This window comes from Erpetoichthys calabaricus, chromosome 2, assembly GCF_900747795.2.
Source record: "Erpetoichthys calabaricus chromosome 2, fErpCal1.3, whole genome shotgun sequence".
In the NCBI taxonomy this organism is placed as follows: Eukaryota; Metazoa; Chordata; class Cladistia; order Polypteriformes; family Polypteridae; genus Erpetoichthys; species Erpetoichthys calabaricus.
This window is the reverse complement of record NC_041395.2, coordinates 269,250,924-269,264,288: the sequence shown is the minus strand read 5'-3', so window position 1 is coordinate 269,264,288 and position 13,365 is coordinate 269,250,924.

The following is a 13,365-nucleotide window of genomic DNA, read 5'->3' as shown; positions in this document are numbered from 1 at the left end:
ATATCCTTAGAATGGAAAACAAAATCTAGGATATGAGAATGACTTGACATAGCAGAGTTAAAGCACTAACAAGCCATGAAATGTAATTATTGGCAAGGATTGTTTTCTAATTAAGCAACTGGGTTGAAACAAAAACCCGCGGCCACTGCGGCCCTCCAGGAATGACTTTGCCCACCCCTGCTTTAGAGGCTACATAATTCACATACTTCACCCATCGTCAGAGCCTAATTTTCCATTACAGGGTCACAGGCAACTAGAGCATAGCCCGACACCAACCTGTATAAGTCAGTGACTATCTGTGGAAGGGATTCATCTCATACACAGAGCTACATTTATTAACATACACTGCCTGGCCAAAAAAAAGATGCCTTATGAATTTAAATAAGCAAATACTTAAGAGGTAATAATTAGATCAACCATGCAATGATTCATGTTTCAACTAGCAATAACATATAGGCTTTCTTAACATATAGGGGTTTGAACAGTTTACTCATATGTATCAAGCAGAATTTACTCCTGTAATGCTCAACCATTCAATGATTAATATGTTTCAGCTGGCAATAATTCCTTCAAATTTAACTGTTGCAATATATAGCAATTTATTTCTTAAACTACCATGTCTGAAGACATTTCCCATGGTCACAGAAAACATGCTAGTGAATTTCACCCGGGCAAATTACTGGCCTACATCAAGCAAAGAAACAAATTAAAGATTTTGCAGAAATTAATGGAATTAGGTTAAGAACTGTCCAATGCATTGTTAAAACCTGCAAGGACAGTGACAAACCATCAACTTTGCAGGAGGAACGTCATCAGAAAAAAGTCTTTAATGATCATGAAAATTGAAAGTAGAACTCACAGCTATGTTTAAAGTAAGTAAGTAAGTAAGTGCACTTCCACAGGCATAATGCAATGAGAACTGAAAACCATTTGTTAGCGAGGGAAAAAATGACTTCAGGATGCTATGGAGCATAAAGATTGGACTGTTGAGCAATAAAAAAGGCCATGTGGTCAGATCAGTTCAAATGTACCCATTTCCACAGTGGTGGATACATCAGGGTGAGAAGGTAAACACATAAAATGTTGGACATTTCATTCATAGTGCCCACTGTACAAGCCTCAGGAGGCAATGTTATGACTGGGGTTGCTTCAATAGGTCTGGTGTGGGTTCAGAAACATTATGCAGCAATAAAATGAAGTCAGCTGAGTCTCTGAATCTACTGAATGACCAGGTTCATCAATGTTTTTTTTTCTTTCCTGGTGGCATGGGCATATTCCTGTAAAACAATTCCTGTAAAACAATGCCAAGATTTATTGGTCTCAGATTGTGAAAGACTGGTTCAGGGAGCATCGAGAATCATTTTCACAGATACATTGGCCACCATAGAGCCCTGACCTTCACCCCATTGGAAGTCTTTTGGATGGATGTGGTGGAGTGAACTTGACATAATGGTTCAACTTTGTCACCAATACAAGGTCTCGTAAAATATTAATGCAAATCTTGATGAAAATAAATGTTAAGATGTGTGAGATCATTGGAACAATGCCACTAAGAATGCACATCATAATCAAACTTAAAGGCAGTCCAACAAAATATTAAAAGTTTACCACTTTTTTGGGCCAGAAAAAAATCATTCACACATAGTAAAGATTTGTAACAGAAAAGCACCCACTGGTCTCTTTCCAAATCTGAAAAATAACATTCTCTAACCCGCTTAATCCAACTGAGAGCCACAAGGGCCAGAGCCTATCAAAGAATGCACTTCTGCATGCACCTCATTCTTACTCGTGCAATTTAGAGTTTTCAGTTAAGGTAACTCGTGCATGTTTGGGGCTTACATTAAGTGGAATCCTATAGTACTAAAAGAAAAACTCATGCAGACACTGGGAGAAAGTGGAAATGCCACATAGACAGCAACTAACCAAGGATGTATGTGAGGCAGCAGCACTGCACCACCCAACTTAAGGTAAAGCAAAACAAAAAGAAAAGTCTAATCATAGGTAGGGGGTTTATTCACTAAAATACACATGGGTATGTGGGTACCCAAACCACCCTCGGTGAAGAGTTCCTTGGTGCTAAACATCTCCAAAACTAAAGAGATGAGCTATAGACGTGGGAGAACCCATGAGACTCCCTACCCTCCTTTTTGAACCCCTGAGGCTGAAGAGGAAGATAGTGGGGCAAGTTAGGATTTTTAAGTACTTGGACATAGAGACAGATAGTTTCTTGTTTCTTCATCCTGCTGACCTTATGTATAAAAAGACCAAGCAGTGATCATCTCAGAAATTTTAGTATTGAGATGGGTATTTTAAAATTGTCATATAAATCACTTTATTGATATAAAAGAATAAAGAAGAGGGACGCCTCATGCCTGGACAAACCAGTGAGGAAGGCAGGCTCTATTGTAGGCACGGAGCTGGACAGTTTGACATCCATGGCAGAGCGATGGGCGCTGACCAGGCTCCTGTCAATCATGGAGAATCCACTGCATCCACTGAACAGTATCATCTCCAGACAGAGGAGCAGCTTCAGCAACAGACTGCTGTCACTGTCCTGCTCCACTGACAGACTGAGGAGATCGTTCCTCCCCCACACTATGCGACTCTACAGTTCCATCTGGGGGGGTAAACGTTAACATTATACAAAGTTACTGTCTGTTATACCTGCATTTTTATCACTCTTTAATTTAATATATTTTTTTATCAGTATGCTGCTGCTGGAGTATGTGAATTTCCCCTTGGGATTAATAAAGTATCTATCTATCTATCTATCTATCTATCTATCTATCTATCTATCTATCTATCTATCTATCTATCTATCTATCTATCTATCTATCTATCTATCTATCTATCTATCTATTGGGTCAGTGCTCACTTTTATAATATTCTTGATGCAATTTTTTCACTGTGAAGAAAATAATAAAACTTTCCAAGATTATTAATCAAACAGGTAAAACAAATTACTTCAATCAGTTACAACTATCAGAACTCTATATCTCGGCAATTATAAGAAAGGCTATTCATATTATACAGGACCTCTTGCACTCCTTTACCATTTATTCCAGTTACTCCCATCATTCCATTATTAATTTTAGCAGCTATTCACATACAGTATAAACAAATATAAAAAGTACAGTTTATACTAATATATTATTATTTATGGATTTTCTCTCATTTATACTTGGTAGTTATGCAGTAAGGAGAATGTGGAAGATTGTGGGTTCGCTTCCCGGTTCCTCCCTGTGTGGATAGCGCTTTGAGTACTGAGAAAAGCGCTATATAAATGTAATGAATTATTATTATTATTATTACTTATTTATATGTTACTTTTACCTTTTTTGTGGTTTTTAATCTACAGTATCTTTGTGTTGGTATGTAAGCCATGTCAAAGACAAATTTCTGTCGTGTTATGATAGACAATAAAGTTTTTCTGAATTCTAATTACAAGATTCTTCACTAAGCTTACACACAGCAGCTTTACTGGCAGTGTAGTGTCATGACTAAAGTATTAGACTGTAACAAATACTGATCTTGTCAATTGTCTTGGAAAAATGTGTAAGCCAAATCTATGATAATAAAATAAAATGTAAAAATGTAAATATATTAAATGTTGAAATTCCATTAATTAATCCAGAAACGTATGCAAGGCCAGAAATAATAGCATATCTTTTTTTTTTTTTGGTCTTTATTTTGCCTTATACAATTTCTTGTATTAGGAATTTGTTAGTTTTTGCATACCCCTTGGGGTCAGAGCGCAGGGTCAGCCATTGTACAGCGCTCCTGGAGCAATTACAGGTTAAGGGTGTTACTCAAGGGCACAGCAGAGTAGGATCTCTTTTTGGCAGTGACGGGAATTTGAACGGGCAACCTTCTGGATATCAGCACAGATCCTTAGCCTCAGAGCTACCACTCCGCCCTTAAAGTATTGTATTATGAAACCAGATCCACATTTACCAAGGGAAAACAAGAAGAATGCTGTGGGAATATTTAATATACTTATTAGTCTTTGAATTATAACAAATGCATAAAAATGAAAATGTAATAGAATATATATATATGTACATATATACTGTATGTGTGTGTATATATATATATATGTGTGTGTGTGTGTGTGTGTGTGTGTGTGTATATATATATATATATATATATATATATATATATATATATATATATATATATATAACTATTTAATAATAATTAAAGAATTATAAATGCTGTTTTTTTCTTACTTACTGTAGTAAATAACTGCAGAGGGATTCATTGCTTCGGTTGTATTTTATGTTCCCTTCATTCTGAATGAGTTTGCTGCCCCCTTCTGTGCCATCCATAACTGCTAAAAAGAATTAAAGAAGGTTATCTCTTACTGTCAATTACACAACAAGGCAACAAAAACAGACTAATTCGTGTGTGTAATGTAGCAAGAATATATCACTATCTAGGATTTTGTTTAAGTGAAAGAAGTGATTCTCTGGTTGACATTGATGACACAGAGGAGAAGAAGAAGGAGACCTAGAGCTTTAGGAGGATAACTAATAAAAAAGGTATACTGTGATTTTTTTTATACATTTTCTAACCTGCTTATTTAGTTCAGGATCATAAAGGGCTAGAGGCTGCCCATGCTGGCCAACAGTAAAAACCAAACCTGGATGAGATGCCAGCCCATTGTAGGACACACAGTCACTCATACTGGGCTAATTAAGTGTTGCAATTTTTCTTAGTCTTCACTTCTTTTTTTTTTTTTTTACAAAAACTGGAGTTGGCAAAAGGTTCTAGCCAATATGACTTGCAAGATCAGTATATATTACAATATATACAAACATACATATTTTTTTTTATATTTTCATTTATTTGCTTAGTAGACACTTTTATCCAAAGTGTCTTACAGTTAGAGCACAGTCAGTTTAAGTGAAATGCTGGGGGTCACACAGTAAATTAGAAAATGAAAATGAAGCAGCAAGCTTGTGGCTTAACTGTCAATTCCATAGCCACTATACAACACTATAAGTTTTACGTGGTGAAAGCTGTGGTACTGTTTTAGTCTGAAGAAGATCAAACAGAGTATGTGCTCAAGCATAGTGATCCACAGCAGTGGCAACAAGATTGAAGCCTCTACAGAACCTTCTTCTACAAACTGATTAATTATTATTGCTAGTGATACATAGTGGAGTTCCTCAAAAAGGTATGCAAATTCTCATTTTGTTAATGTTCTTCCATTTTGTAAATATGGAGTTTGTGGTTTGATGCTCTACAAACCCTGTTCATTCATTTTTTTAATCTTGTATTGTATGTAGCTTGGCAGCTTTCTCAGTGTGGTCACACCTTGACCAGTGGTAGGTTGTAGCTGGCTTCAGGTCATCCAATAGACTGCAAAAACTCCTCCACTAACTACACTAGATTTGAATACCATTGAAATGTTCAGTGTTTTATTGTTGTGCAAAATTAGTATTTGTGAATCTCTAAGTAATTTATATGGTTATTTAATTTAACTTACTAAAAGGACAAATATCTGAATTTATATAACAACATCATAAAATCAGTATACCTAAGGCCCTGAAGCTTTAGAACTTTAGATGAACTTTAGTTTGAACAAATGCACACATGTAATGTAAGCGTTTGCTCTTATACCAGTTTGCTTACATTTCAACACTACCTAAGATATGATATTTGCAATAAGGAAATATTGTAAAATTGCAGTGCTTTCTTAACATATAGGATCTTGAATAGCTAGTTCACTCATTTGTATGAAGCAGAATTTACTCCTGTAATGTTCAACAGTTAGGCTGTTTAAATAGTTTAATAATTAGGCTACAGGTAATTCAAATCTGGCAGCATGGATCATAACTAGAAGTAGGAAGCATAAGCACTAAAAATCCAGGTCCTACCTTGGTTTTCAAGTGCATTTAGAGTTGATTATTTTAAAGCTCTTTTGAAATATAAGGATATAATTGCCTTAAACCTAAATCTCTCACTATGTACAAATTAATTCATGCCTATACTGTAGTGCACACTGCTATTACAAAATGTTGGCCATCTTAAATTTTTAATTTTTTCAAATTCTCACTTAGAGGGTCTGTGCAAAACTTTTAAAAACCTGGCAGGATCTAATTAGTAACATTTTAGAATAAGCATTTAAATTGAGGTAGCGGATTCTCTTCCCTTTTTTATTTTGTTTTATTTATTTTTCCTACAATTAAAGTTTTACTCTTTTGGCCTAGCTCTCTTTCTTATGGGTGGGGGTTGATTTGACTTGAACTTAGTTCTGTAAAATTTGACTTGCTTGTATGGAATGTTATTTGCTTTTAATAAATTCGACAAAATGGTAAAAAAAATAAGGATATATAAATGCAATGGTTTTAGTTATGATGAACCCAAAATCTGGAAGGATTCTGGAAATACTTTAGAGAATGATCTAGCTACCAATATTAAATTGGCTCAAGGCTGGACACAAATTAAAGTAGCACAGTGTACTTTTGTTAGAAGTGAAGGTGGCTGAGGCTGCTCAGTTTGATTTTTTAATAATTTCCTGTGTTGACTGGCTGTTACTTAGTCTTCCTCATCCTTTACTCTTGCTAGTGTCCTCCATTAGCACTAGGGGTCATTACCATTTTGATGAAGTTATCTCTCCTAATCTTAGGACAGAACTTAATGGTGGATGTGTCATTGATAGTAATGAACACAGTGTCCTATATTTGTTGTATTCTGTTGGAATCATCAAAATTTGTCTGCACTGTAAAGCAGTGCAAAGTCTTCATGGTGGGGCTGGTTGGTGGGCTGACCTGGAATAGCTGGGATTAAAATTAGATTTATTTTACAATGTGCTATTTGTTTGCTTTAAGGAAAGTAATATTTATCTGAAGATTTTTAAAGTACTAATATGTTGTAAGAAATCCCCAGGACACGGGTGCAAGGGTTCAGCGTACCAGGTCAGATAACCCAGTTAAGTAAAAATGACAACCTGCCTGTTTAAATAGGGCTAAGTCCAAATGGAGTAATGTTTGGAAGGTGCATCAGAAATGAGAGTAGGCATCATCTACCCAGATTTGTTCTGAACTGCATAGGAAACAGAGGATATGGTTGGCGACAGCGATCCCTCTTCCCATGGAGCAGCATTGACGGGCTTACCTGAGCCTTCTGGGTGGTCCTTATGCACAAATGTGTGACAATGTACAGTATATAGGTATATATATACTGTGCATAAAAAAATTGCAAAATAAAAAACACCCTATATATATATATTTCCCTAGAGGAGAATTTGCTCAACACTCCTGATGCTTATGTGCTTGACATTACATACACAGAAATACTTGTAAATATATTAAGTATATAATCTATACTAATAAAAGGCAAAGCCCTCACTGACTGACTGACTGACTGACTCACTCACTCACTGACTCACTCACTCACTCACTCACTCACTCACTCACTCACTCACTCACTCACTCACTCACTCACTCACTCACTCACTCACTCACTCACTCACTCATCACTAATTCTCCAACTTCCCGTGTAGGTGGAAGGCTGAAATTTGGCAGGCTCATTCCTTACAGCTTACTTACAAAAGTAATGGTCATAACTGGAACCTCTTTTTTGTCCATATACTGTAATGGAGGAGGCAGAGTTACGTATCGCGTCATCACGCCTCCTACGTAATCACGTGAACTGAAAACAAGGAAGAGATTTACAGCACGACTCAAATGCGGGAACGAAGGTAAATGACGTTAATTGTTGAGTGTCTTTTAATACTGTGTAAGCATACATATTAACACATGTGCAATTAAACGTGCATTTACGGGGTGATTTCTCAGGCTTAAAAGCTCGCCTTTTATCAAACGCGGGAACGAAGGTAAATGACGTTAATTGCTGAGTGTCTTTTAATACTGTGTAAGCATAAATATTAACACATGTGCAATTAAACGTGTGCATTTACGGGGTGATTTCTCAGGCTTAAAAGCTCGCCTTTTATTAAAAAGGTAAATGCAAACTGTTTTCATTCTGAAGGGCACAAACCACGTTAGATTTCAGCCGTTAAAAATGTCGGTACACCAGATAAATAAGCGCAACATATTATCAGTTGTATTGTATGCTTACAATACATATAGAAATGTGTTAATCGTTAATTAATAGTATGGGATGGTGTTTCTCGACTCGCGCCTTGATTTAAACGATTATATGTCTTGGTGGGTTTGCGTAGCTTATTGTCAATATCTTTACACCTGTTTTTAAGACTTATTGACTGAAACGGGCTTTCACGAAAAAAGTTAGGGCTTTGCCACAGGATACACCCTCCACAAGTTAAGGAAGTAAAAATAAAGGTATATATTTCTGTTTTATTTAAACCTTTTAAGTTCGTATGCATAGCCCCATTTGGCTGTTTTAGTTTTTTTTTTTTCTTTCTTCAGTAATATTTAATCTCCTTAAAGAAAAACAACATATGCATTTTACTTTTTTTGTATCTCTTTAGTAATATTTTAGTGTAAAAGGATAACCAGTATTTAAACCTTTTATGTTACTTTATAAAGTTATTTTACACAATGTTGAAAAATTAATAAGAAAGCTACATATTTTGGCAGCTGCTGCTTTAATTTTCAATGAAATGAAAAAAGCTCTCCAAGAGAAAACCTCAATGAAGAAGAAAAAGTTTGCACTATCTAAAAAGGAGAAACCCTCATTTATAAAGGTTTGCTGCAGATGACTTAACTGAAAATAAATGAATAGTTCCTATGTGTATAATATATATTTATCTATTTGACTTATGCCTTTATTCCAGCAACTTGCAACATCTGAGGTACAATTTGTTACATTACTTTTGTTTTTTGCAGCACAGGCAGGTGAAGTGACTTCCTCAGGGTCACACAGTGGTGTCAGTACCAGGATTTGAACTGACAAGCTCCGGGTTTGCTGAAATATTACTGAAGAAAGAAAAAAAACGAAAACGGGCAAATGGGACTATGCATACAAATGTCCATCCATCCATTATCCAACCCGCTATATCCTAAATACAGGAGCCAATCCCTGCCAACACAGGGCACAAGGCAGGAGACAAACCCCGGGGAAGGTACCAGCCCACCGCAGGGCGCACACACCCACACACACCCATACACCACGGACAATTTAGAATCGCCAATGCACCTAACCTGCATGTCTTTGGACTGTGGGAGGAAACCGGAGTACCCGGAGGAAACCCAGACAGACACGGGGAGAACATTCAAACTCCACGTAGGGAAGCGAACCCGGGTCTCCTAACTGGCACCTTTCACTGCGCCACCATACCGCCCGCATACAAACTTAAAAGGTTTAAATAAAACAGAAATATAAACCTTTATTTTTACTTCCTTAACTTGTGGAGGGTGTATCCTGTAGCAAAGCCCTAACTTTTTTCATGAAAGCCCCTTTCAGTCAATAAGCCTTAAAAACAGGTGTAAAGCTAAACTTGCAGCACCGCTATTCAATTACACTTGCCTAACGCCTCTCCTAAGGGGAGATACTGTGGGATCTGGGCATCCGTCAAAGCACCAATCACAGGCCCGATTAGAAAGCGGGAAGCTGTGATTTGTCGTCTCCCTCCCATGTAACAATCACAGCCCGTGTTACAACACACTATGTATGTATGTGTATATGTATATATGTGTATGTGTGTGTGTATGTATGTGTGTATATGTATGTGTATATATATATGTTGATATGTGTGTATATATATATATATATATATATATATATATATATATATATGTGGATGTGTATATGTATATATATATATATATGTATATGTAGATATGTGTATATGTAGATATGTATATATATGTATATATGTATATGTATATATATGTTTACATAACCTCTTTAACACACTACTTCTCCGCTGCGCAGCGCGGGTATTTTGCTAGTTCAATATATATGTTATACTCTGTATAAAATGTTTTATGTATGTATTTCTATTGTTGGTATTATATTATTGTTACTGTTCTGAGAAGGTATGCAAATACGAATTTCATAACAGATTTGAAAAAAACTTGTATTAACTTAGCAGTGCAAAATGACTTTTACAGATGTGTAAAGGCTCCATTACACTACACAATTTTCAGTTGCAGAATTTATTTATATAATATTAGCTGGTTGGGAGCAGTCATGGTGTGCTCCTATTACAGCTGGTCATAAAGTTTGATACCCCCAGTTACTCAGTTCAACCAGCCTGGAACTCATCCCAACAAATTCAAAAAGGTTTAGTATTGTCTTAAGTCATAAGGGCTGGCACATGTGTATGCAAAAGCTGCAATCACTGAATGCTCACCAGCAAGTACAATGTGTACAATGCTGAAGCAAGGAAATAGGGGAAAGTGTGTGTTTTGGACCTTGCAAATAGGCTCCTCTGCCTGATGTCTCATGTTTTATGTACTATGACAGAATAAAAGACAGAAAAAAAAGGACAGAGACTGCCATACTGGAAACCATTCATACAGCAATGGTATGGTCAGGAAGGAGGTTGTGGGCAGTCAGGAAAAGGGACAAACTTCTGAAAATTTGGAAATGTGAAACTGTCAGTTGCCATCCCCTGCAATTAATAATCATATAATATGACATCCTCAGGTGATGAGATAAGCAAATAGATTTTCAAATAAACTAATCCAATTCATAGTCATGAATAGCCTTGAGCCTGTCCCTACAGCATTGTGGTCAAGGTGGGAAACAACCCTGGACTGGGTAACAGTCCATTGCAGGGCAGACACATGCACATACTTCCACACACTTAGGATCAGTTTTATTTGTAAATTAACATAACCTGTCATTACATTAAAGTAAACCTCATATAGAGATGGAGAGCAGCTGCAAACACACAGACAAGGACTGAATGCAGGATTTCAAACCAAGATGCTGATTCTGTGAGGCAGCAGCTCTTGCCAATTTGTTACCTATTTTCAGAATAAAATACAGTTTTAAAAATTGAACATATTTTGATCTTAGGCAAATCTGTATTTGTCTTTTTTTTTTGCAAAAGCAATAAACACTGTCTAGATTTCCTGTGTACCCTGAAGCTAAATATAGCATAATCCTCTTTCAGGCCTTCCAGATGGTTGACTTATAAATGACTTCTAGTCTTTGTTTTTATGTGATTCATAAGAATCCTGAAACCTATCTTACAATAAATAAAGTTTCAAAAGAGGGAAATGTTTTGGATTAAAACATACCCTATGGTCTTCCTCTGTAGAAATGGGAAATCTATACAAAAATTGGCAGAGATAGGTTGAACAGTGTGAATATACATTCTGTACATACAAACAAATACACGTTCAGCTTTATACATAAGACATATATTTATATTTACATATCTAGTTTTATTGTGGGATATAAAATATTGAAATTTTCAACCTACACTGAATTACATGTTTTACTATAGATTAGCCACATCCAAACTAATGATTAATATACTCTAAAACATACTGTTGCAAAAACTTATGTTGTTTTATTACATACTAGTTCTACTATCTATCTAATATGGGCTGAAATGCAAGTATTTAATACACACTTCAGCTTTAACATTTGCACCACGCAATGCTATACCTTTTGGTATGGGAGTAGTAAAAGCAGTGTTAATGTTTGTGATGCAGCGTTTATTGGAATAACAAATGCCATGCATTTTATTGCTAAAAATGTTTGTGATACACTATGTTTTGGAATGACAGAGACGTAGCAACTAGACTGACACACTGACACTAATCCTTTTATTAAGGTGGATCATTTTGCTATATTTAGTATACAACAAGGTAAGAATGACAAAATGACAATCTGTCTGAAATTCTAAATGGGAAGATTGCAGTGACTCTTATTTAAGTATTTTGTCTTATTCAAAGAGAAAGGACTAACTTAGAAAATTTCTGTTCATAACAGATCTATTTATGGTAAATTAAGCACTGGTAATGGCTAAGGTTTTTAAATGGCATATTTGCATTGTACTCCATGTCTATTCTGATGGCCACAATATTACAGCTTACTTAATAGCACATCATACACAATAAAATAAGACACAAAGCATTTATCTAATCAATCACCTAACAGTCTCAGGTCCTTAAAATCATGAGTTACATGCTGTCCTTAGGCCACCATGATGATGAAATCATAAAACAAATAAACAATAAAGAAACAAGCAAGCAAAATTCATTATCATGGCCATGAAAGTTGTCTAGCACAAAATGGAATTACCATGCTTAGGTATAGCAATACCAACGTCAAGTGCTGGCAACTAAACTGTCATGGCTATTCTCCTGTTATTATAAATAATTATTTCCCTGTTTTATTTTGTTGAAATCAGAATTTTTCAAATAATTCACACAAATAAAATTGTTTTGGCAACTTTTTTATGCACCATTGACTCTTAAGTTCCTGAAATTAAAGGCATTACAGTTACTTCACATATGGTAATCTGACATTTAATTTATCTGTCAAATCCTGTACACTAGGACATGTTAACTAATCCTTAAATGCACATTTCTTTTGTGCTTTATTGGTCAATGGAGCAGATTCTTACATTAGATATAGGTTTTATTTTTCATTTATGTGGTAAAACAGTTCTTTTCACAACATCATCTTTCCAATTGTAGAATTTTATATTTCATATTGTTTACAAAGCTGATATTTACTTTCACTGATGAATTAAGTGAATAAATTTAATGAAATTATTTTATATACATTGACTTAATAGAGCTTACTTTTAGGTAGCTGCCTATTGTAGCTCAAATCTCAATGGAAAAGCCTCCACCTAGGAAACAGACCTGTCACAATGTGAATAAACACTGCACAGTGCCATTTAATACTGTTTTATAATCACCAGTTAATTATCCACTCATTTTCTAACTCACTTACCCTATTCAGTTAAATTAAATGTAAAAATGTAATTTTAAAAAAGTTACACGAGAACAGTAATTACTAACGTAGAGTGGTACTTTAATCAAATAAAATACAATAAATTTAGACGTGTGAATGGGGTCCCAGTGAGTCAGAGCCGGATATTACACCAATTACCTTGTGGTTTATAGTTTATAATGACTTCCCTAATTGGCAACAGAAAAATGTTATTCCTTTCTTTGTTTGTATAAAAAATAATAAAATAGGTTGGTATAAAATATAATAAAATAGACATGTTAATTATATTAACAAAATTAATAAATGCTGACCAAATAAATAATTTATGACTGTGAAAGCACCTGAACTTACGAGCATTAACTCTACATAGGGACATAAAGCAACACTGGGAAGCAAAGATAGGTTGGGTCTTGGATGATGCAACCTCAGAGTATCATTACATAAGATGTGGTTGACACATGAAACTATTTGTGTAAAACTATCAATTAACAGATTTTAAAATACAGGAAT